We start from the raw sequence: 8211 nt of genomic DNA, 5'->3' as shown, positions 1-8211 counted from the left end.
ATATTTGTCTCCATGCTGCCTTTTTGTGCCTAAAGACCCTTGACAATTAACCCTTTGACAGTGTGTGTGTGTAAGGCATAGTTAATGTTTAATGTTTGTGTATGTGTGTGTGTATGTGTGTGTGTGTAAGGTGTGACGGCCCAGCTAACCCCGCCCACGGGCAGATTAGATTATTGGTTTCCTCCGTGTTTCTGTGCAGGTGTACGTGATTGGCTGGAGGATATAAAGGGCTACGTATCCAACATGGCGGTCTCTCTCTCCTCCTTGCGGTTTTTGGCTTCTTTTGTGTTTTGTAGAATGCTCCTATACTGATCCACACCACATATTGAGTTCTCCCTTTACACTGACTTACACCACACTTATATAATGTTTAATGATTTACTTAGTTCATTATTTCTAGTCTGTGTTAATCTCATCCTATAATTTAATAAATGTCCTTACTATGATTGAAATTTGCGTGGTCTCCCCTTTCATGTGGCGTACCTAGGGCCAGTACGTTACATGTGGGGGCTTGTCCGGGCCTTAAGCTTGTATTCTGGTGAGTAAATGGATATTGCCACTTGTAGCCTGGTGGTAGTAAAGCGTAAAATTTGTTGGAATATAGTTTCGCACAGGTGTAAAGAACCTGTTTCAGTAAAGTTCAGATTGGGGAGTACCACGAATAGATTGTGTATTTTGATAGTAATTTGGTTAAGAGATTGGTTTTGGTTTGGTTTCGTGTAATTTCTTTGATTTGCCGTGGAGGAGGGAGTTGCATTTGTGATCCTGCAGCCAGCAGAGTATCTGGTTTCTGGAGCTACACGCTGGTTAGGTTGGCAAATTGGGCTCAGGTGTAGATGGTAAGTGGGAGGGTGACTGTAGGTTAGATCCTATCTGAGCTAATTGAATCCCGTGCCAGGGTAGACCTCTTACCGCTGTTTTTTTGTTTTCCTGTTTATTGTATTTTGTTGTTTTTGGTGCATCGAACGCGCTGGGGTTGCGGTGGAAGCAACTGAATTGTATGTGGATGCACTGAAGACGTCAGTTTAGAATTATTTAGGTTTTTTTTTTTTTGTTGTTGGTGGAAGTTAGATACGGGATAGCTCTTTTCTGGTGTGGAAAAAGGGGTTGGTTCGCCTGTGCCTGATTTGCTGACGTGGTTGCAGTGTCGTGTAAATAGGCCTGAGTTGACAAAAATAAGAAATGCCTAACGTGGAGTTGGATGACTTTTTGGAGTCTCCATCCGAACCTTTATTCGATAGGTTAACAAAAGATCAGTTGTGCCAGGTAGCGGCACACTACCAATTTGATCTAAATCTTACAAAGGGTTGTAATAAACAACAACTCAAAGAAAGTTTAAAATCAAAATTGGTAGATCGGTCGATAATATCTATAGGTACCGTCGATCCATCTGGTCCACCGGCAGCGACGTCAACACCTAATGCAGGAGAAAAGATGGTTAGTCTGGAAAACTCGGCCGAGGTCTTGAAGCTTCAGCTCGAATACAAACGCTTGGAGGCCGCGGAACAAGAGAAGGGTCGCGCGTTTCAGCGTGAGTTTGAACTCAAACGCTTAGAGGGAGAACAAAAGAAGCGTGAGTATGAGAGGGAGCGTGAAGCCTCGGAAAGAGAAACTCGCCGAGAAATAGACCTCAAACGGTTAGAGGCCGAGGAAAAGAAGCGAGTGGATGAAAGGGAACGAGACTTGGAAAAAGCATCAGAAAGAGAGAAAGAGCGTTTATTCGAGCTGGAAAAAATAAGACTACAGCAACATATCCAAACAGAGAGGCTGAGATTGATTGATGAAGGGAAGATGCGGGGTAGTGAGGATTCTCCTGTGCCGTCGGATACTCACGGCGATCTGTCGAGGATGATTAGATTTCTACCTAAATGTAATGAACGTGACCCCGATATCTTCTTTTCGCTTTTTGAGGGTATTGCTGAGGAGCATAGTTGGAATGACTCTCAGCGCACGTTATTACTGCAAACTGTCTTGACAGGGAGAGCCCAAGATGCATTTGTGGCGTTGTCATCGACAGAGCGCAAACAGTATAGTCGTGTCAAAGAGGCGGTTCTGCGAACATATGAACAAGTGCCAGAATACTACAGACAGCGGTTCAGAAATTGGAAAAGAGGTGAACGGCAAACATATGCTGAAGTGGGTAGAGATTTGGTTGGGTTTTTTACCCGCTGGCTTCACTCTGTTGATGTGAAGACCTTTGACGAGTTATTTGAACTAATGGCCCTGGAACAATTTAAAAACATCATTCCGGAACGGCTTACTACTTTTATTAACGCGCACCCCGTTTCAAAAGTGTCTGAGGCTGCAGTGCTCGCTGACGACTATGAGCTTACTCATAGAAGTAGGGCCAGTGAACACTGTTGGAGCCGTACATCTCGAGAGGAACATAGATCACACTGGTTCAGTGGAAATTCAGAGGCTCGATACGAGAAACCAGATCTTACACGCTCTGATGAAAAAACAGATAACCAGTGCAGGTATTGCCTGGAGATGGGCCACTGGAAACAGGATTGCCCTGCATTAAAGTATAGAAAGGAGGGTAAATCGAACTCTACGGGATATAGTTTATGCGCTGTCCCAGCTACGGTAGGAGGGTCAGACTGGGTGGTGCCTGATTGCTCTGCAGTCGACATGTACAGCGTTGGTGCAAATTAACAGGTCAGTGGAGGTTATGGACCTTTCATTACTGAGGGGTTCATTTCACTTGTTGACAGTTCTGAAAAGAGACCCGTCAAAATATTACGTGACACTGGCACTACAGAGAGTTTTGTGGCGGAGACCGCTTTGCCATTTTCGGTCAACTCGAGTATTGGAAAGAGTGTTTTGATTAGGGGAATTGGTATGCAGACTATGTCCGTTCCTTTGCATACAATAATCCTTAATTCCGATCTTGTTAAAGGGGAGGTGGTTGTGGCAGTTCGCCCGGTATTGCCAGTGCCGGGGGTTGATGTCATCTTGGGAAATCGTCTCGCCAGAGATAAAGTGTGGGCCAGTGGGCCAGCTCCACCGACAGTAAAGCCTATGGAGGCTGCTGGGCCGTACGGTTGCGCTGCAGAATTCCCCGATGTTTCCACGGCCTGTGTCGTGACTCGGGCAAGGAGTCGCAAACAGACAGTGGAGGGTGCGTCAGGGGTATCAAAAGCTAGAAGTAACAGCGTACAACTACCGGCTATGTCAAATTCGTTTGATCTGGATGTGTGTATTGCTGCACAGAAAGGGAAAATGTTTGTGGGAGGATTGAGCGGCTACACTAGTAGGAAGGATTTTAAAGAGTATTTCTCAAAGTTTGGAGATGTTACTGACTGTACCGTTATAAAAGATCCACACACAGGAAGATCAAGGAGATTTGGCTTTATCCGGTTCAAAGAGGCTTCAAGTGTGGACAAAGTGCTAGAGGAAAAAGAACATAGACTTGATGGAAAACATATCGACCCAAAGAGGGCAATGACAATGAAAAAAAAGATCAATGAAGTATACCAGCAGCAACAATTTAGGGGCAAATATGGCAGGGGGTGGTGTCCACCCATGGTAGTCTTCTCCGATCATAATCATTGATGGCAAAATGGCCGATGCGCTGTTTTGTGCGTCGGTGTGGTAAGTTGCCTGTCTCCTTTCTCCTTTCTTCATATCTGTTCTTTATCGTCTTAAACTGCTTTTCTAAGTACCAGAATTGCTGAGGGTAAGGATGTGAAGTGGTTGAAAAGGGGGAGGTGGTGATGGTGTAAATGGGGTTCATAGCCACTGGTCCCAGTGTGGGTGTGATATGGTTGTATCAGGGTGGATTTGTTGTCATATTTGCTTGAAATTTTGAGCTTAATTGAAATGTTTCCTAGATGTATACTAAATGACCGAATCCCATCTAGGTGGGCTTCTCTCTTAAGGGGGGGGATATGTGACGGCCCAGCTAACCCCGCCCACGGGCAGATTAGATTATTGGTTTCCTCCGTGTTTCTGTGCAGGTGTACGTGATTGGCTGGAGGATATAAAGGGCTACGTATCCAACATGGCGGTCTCTCTCTCCTCCTTGCGGTTTTTGGCTTCTTTTGTGTTTTGTAGAATGCTCCTATACTGATCCACACCACATATTGAGTTCTCCCTTTACACTGACTTACACCACACTTATATAATGTTTAATGATTTACTTAGTTCATTATTTCTAGTCTGTGTTAATCTCATCCTATAATTTAATAAATGTCCTTACTATGATTGAAATTTGCGTGGTCTCCCCTTTCATGTGGCGTACCTAGAGCCAGTACGTTACAAAGGCATAGTTCATGTTTAATGTTTGTGTATGTGTGTGTGTATGTGTGTGTGTGTTAGGCATAGTTATTGTGTAATGTATGTGTGATTCCTGTCCTCTGTGGATCTGTTGCTATGCACATGCAGACTGGTGAAAATGAAGAGAAGTTAGACAGATCCTCACAGCAGTGAAGAATGATATTCTGGACACACTGAAGAGTCGAGTAAATCACATGATGTTCTGCACACTGGACAATAAAAACAAGCTCTTTTTCCTGAAATAAAATGTCTAAATAAATATGTTTAGAGAATAAATCATGGGAGTGGCTACACTGTGATGGATGTGTTTTCATATTGTGAAGAGTCGAGTAAATCACATGATGTTCTGCACTTTTCCTGAAAGAAAATGTCTAAATGAATATGTTTTCGAGAATATAACTTGGGAATGGATATATGGTGATGGATGTGTCTTAATTTTTGAGTTGATGGACTTTTTTTCTATCCAAAGCCATAACAAAACAGAGTATGAATTTGTTTATTTGTTCACTTGTCAACTGGTAACATAAATGATTTGGCGATGACATGCATTGACCAGTCACTAAGGTCATATTTCCATTCAGTGCAGTGTACACCAGATGAGTGCATTAGATTAATATAATAACTAAGGTTACATTTCTGTACAATGCAATGCTGTGTGTGTGTGTGTGCGCGTGCGTGCGTGCGTGCGAGCGCACGTGCGTGCGTGCGTATGCTGATGAGGTGATTCAGTGAGAGAGACAAAGGGATGAATGGGAAAATACAGCACATTAGAAAATACTACTGTCACAGAGCGGGATGGAACAACTTGGGCCCATTCTTCAATGTTATTCAGCAAAAATTGAAAAAAATCAACAGTAGTTCAACAAATCACTTTCACCCCATTTTCTCCAGTTCCATTTTTCCCCCTGCCCCCTCACTGCCCCCTCACTGCCCCCTCACTGCCCTGCCCTCTCACTGCCCTCTCACTGCCGTCTCACTGCCCTGCCCTCTCACTGCCCTCTCAATGCCCTCTCACTACCCTCTCACTCTCCTCTCACTGCCCTCTCACTGCCCTGCCCTCTCACTGCCCTGCCCTCTCACTGCCCTCTCACTGCCCTCTCACTGCTCTGCTCCATCACTTCCCTCTCTCACTGCTCTGCCCCATCACTGCCCTCTCACTGCCCTCTCACTACCCTCTCACTACCCTCTCACTGCCCTATCACTGCCCTGCCCTCTCACTGCCCTGCCCTCTCACTGCCCTCTCACTGCCCCATCACTTCCCTCTCTCACTGCTCTGCCCCATCACTGCCCTCTCACTGCCCTCTCACTGCCCTGCCCTCTCACTGCCCTCTCACTGCCCCATCACTTCCCTCTCTCACTGCTCTGCCCCATCACTGCCCTCTCACTGCCCTCTCACTGCACTATCACTGCCCTGCCCTCTCCCTGCCCTCTCACTGCCCTCTCACTGCCCTCTCACTGCTCTCTCACTGCCCCCTCACTGCCCTCTCACTGCCCTGCCCTCTCACTGCCCTCTCACTGCCCTCTCACTGCCCTCTCACTGCCCTGCCCTCTCACTACCCTCTCACTACCCTCTCACTGCCCTCTCACTGCCCTGCCCACTCACTGCCCTCTCACTGCCCTGCCCTCTCACTACCCTCTCACTGCCCTCTCACTGCCCTCTCACTGCCCTGCCCTCTCACTGCCCTGCCCTCTCACTGCCCTGCCCTCTCACTGCCCTCTCACTGCCCTGCCCTCTCACTGCCCTGCCCTCTCACTGCCCTCTCACTGCCCTGCCCTCTCACTGCCCTCCCCCTGCCCTCTCACTGCCCTGCCCTCTCACTGCCCTCTCACTGCCCTCTCACTGCCCTCTAACTGCCCTCTCACTGCCCTCTCACTGCCCTGCCCTCTCACACCCCTGCCCTCTCACTGCCCTCTCACTGCCCTCTCACTGCTCTCTCACTGCCCTGCCCTCTCACTGCCCTGCCCTCTCACTGCCCTCTCCCTGCCCTCTCACTGCCCTCTCACTGCCCTCTCACTGCCCTCTCCCTGCCCTCTCACTGCCCTCTCACTGCCCTGCCCTCTCACTGCCCTCTCACTGCCCTCTCTCACTGCCCTCTCACTGCCCTGCCCTCTCACTGCCCTCTCACTGCCCTCTCACTACCCTCTCACTGCCCTCTCACTGCCCTGCCCTCTCACTGCCCTGCCCTCTCACTGCTCTCTCACTACCCTCTCACTGCCCTCTCACTGCCCTGCCCTCTCACTGCCCTCTCACTGCCCTCTCACTGCCCTCTCACTGCCCTCTCACTGCCCTCTCGCTGCCCTCTCACTGCTCTCTCACTGCCCTCTCACTGCCCTGCCCTCTCACTGCCCTGCCCTCTCACTGCTCTCTCACTACCCTCTCACTGCCCTCTCACTGCCCTGCCCTCTCACTGCCCTCTCACTGCCCTCTCACTGCCCTCTCACTGCCCTCTCACTGCTCTCTCACTGCCCTCTCACTGCCCTGCCCTCTCACTGCCCTCTCACTGCCCTCTCACTGCCCTGCCTTCTCACTGCCCTCTCACTGCCCTCTCACTGCCCTCTCACTGCCCTGCCCTCTCACTGCCCTGCCCTCTCACTGCCCTGCCCTCTCACTGCCCTCTCCCTGCCCTCTCACTGCCCTCTCACTGCCCTCTCGCTGCCCTCTCACTGCTCTCTCACTACCCTCTCACTGCCCTCTCACTGCCCTCTCACTGCCCTCTCGCTGCCCTCTCACTGCTCTCTCACTGCCCTCTCACTGCCCTCTCACTGCCCTGCCCTCTCACTGCCCTCTCACTGCCCTCTCACTGCCCTGCCCTCTCACTGCCCTCTCACTGCCCTGCCCTCTCACTGCCCTGCCCTCTCACTGCCCTGCCCTCTCACTGCCCTCTCACTGCCCTCTCCCTGCCCTCTCACTGCCCTCTCACTGCCCTCTCGCTACCCTCTCACTGCCCTCTCACTACCCTCTCACTGCCCTCTCACTGCCCTCTCACTGCCCTCTCGCTGCCCTCTCACTGCCCTCTCACTGCCCTCTCACTGCCCTGCCCTCTCACTGCCCTGCCCTCTCACTGCCCTGCCCTCTCACTGCCCTCTCACTGCCCTCTCACTGCCCTGCCCTCTCACTGCCCTACCCTCTCACTGCCCTGCCCTCTCACTGCCCTCTTACTGCCCTCTCACTGCCCTCTCACTGCCCTCTCACTGCCCTGCCCTCTCACTGCCCTCTCACTACCCACTTACTGCCCTCTCACTGCCCTCTCACTGCCCTCTCACTGCCCTGCCCTCTCACTGCCCTGCCCTCTTACTGCCCTGCCCTCTCACTGCCCTCTCACTGCCCTCTCACTGCCCTCTCACTGCCCTGCCCTCTCACTGCCCTCTCACTGCCCTCTCACTGCCCTCTCACTGCCCTGCCCTCTCACTGCTCTCTCACTGCTCTCTCACTGCCCTCTCACTGCCCTGCCCTCTCACTGCCCTCTCACTGCCCTCTCACTGCCTTCTCACTGCTCTCTCACTGCCCTCTCACTGCCCTCTCACTGCCCTCTCACTGCCCTGCCCTCTCACTGCCCTCTCACTGCCCTCTCACTGCCCTCTCACTGCTCTCTCACTGCCCTCTCACTGCCCTCTCACTGCCCTCTCACTGCCCTCTCACTGCCCTGCCCTCTCACTGCCCTCTCACTGCCCTCTCACTGCCTTCTCACTGCTCTCTCACTGCCCTCTCACTGCCCTCTCACTGCCCTCTCACTGCCCTGCCCTCTCACTGCCCTCTCACTGCCCTCTCATTGCCCTCTCACTGCCCTCTCACTGCTCTCTCACTGCCCTCTCACTGCCCTCTCACTAATAATAAAACAATGTACACCCTGAACAATGACTGCACCCTGAGTTGACACAGAATACCCAAAGGTTCGGTCCCAAACACCTACAAAAATGTAACTGTTTCTTTAA

The sequence above is a fragment of the Sprattus sprattus genome, assembly GCF_963457725.1.
Source record: "Sprattus sprattus genome assembly, chromosome: 1".
Lineage (NCBI taxonomy): Eukaryota > Metazoa > Chordata > Actinopteri > Clupeiformes > Clupeidae > Sprattus > Sprattus sprattus.
Note: the sequence above shows the minus strand (reverse complement) of the source record.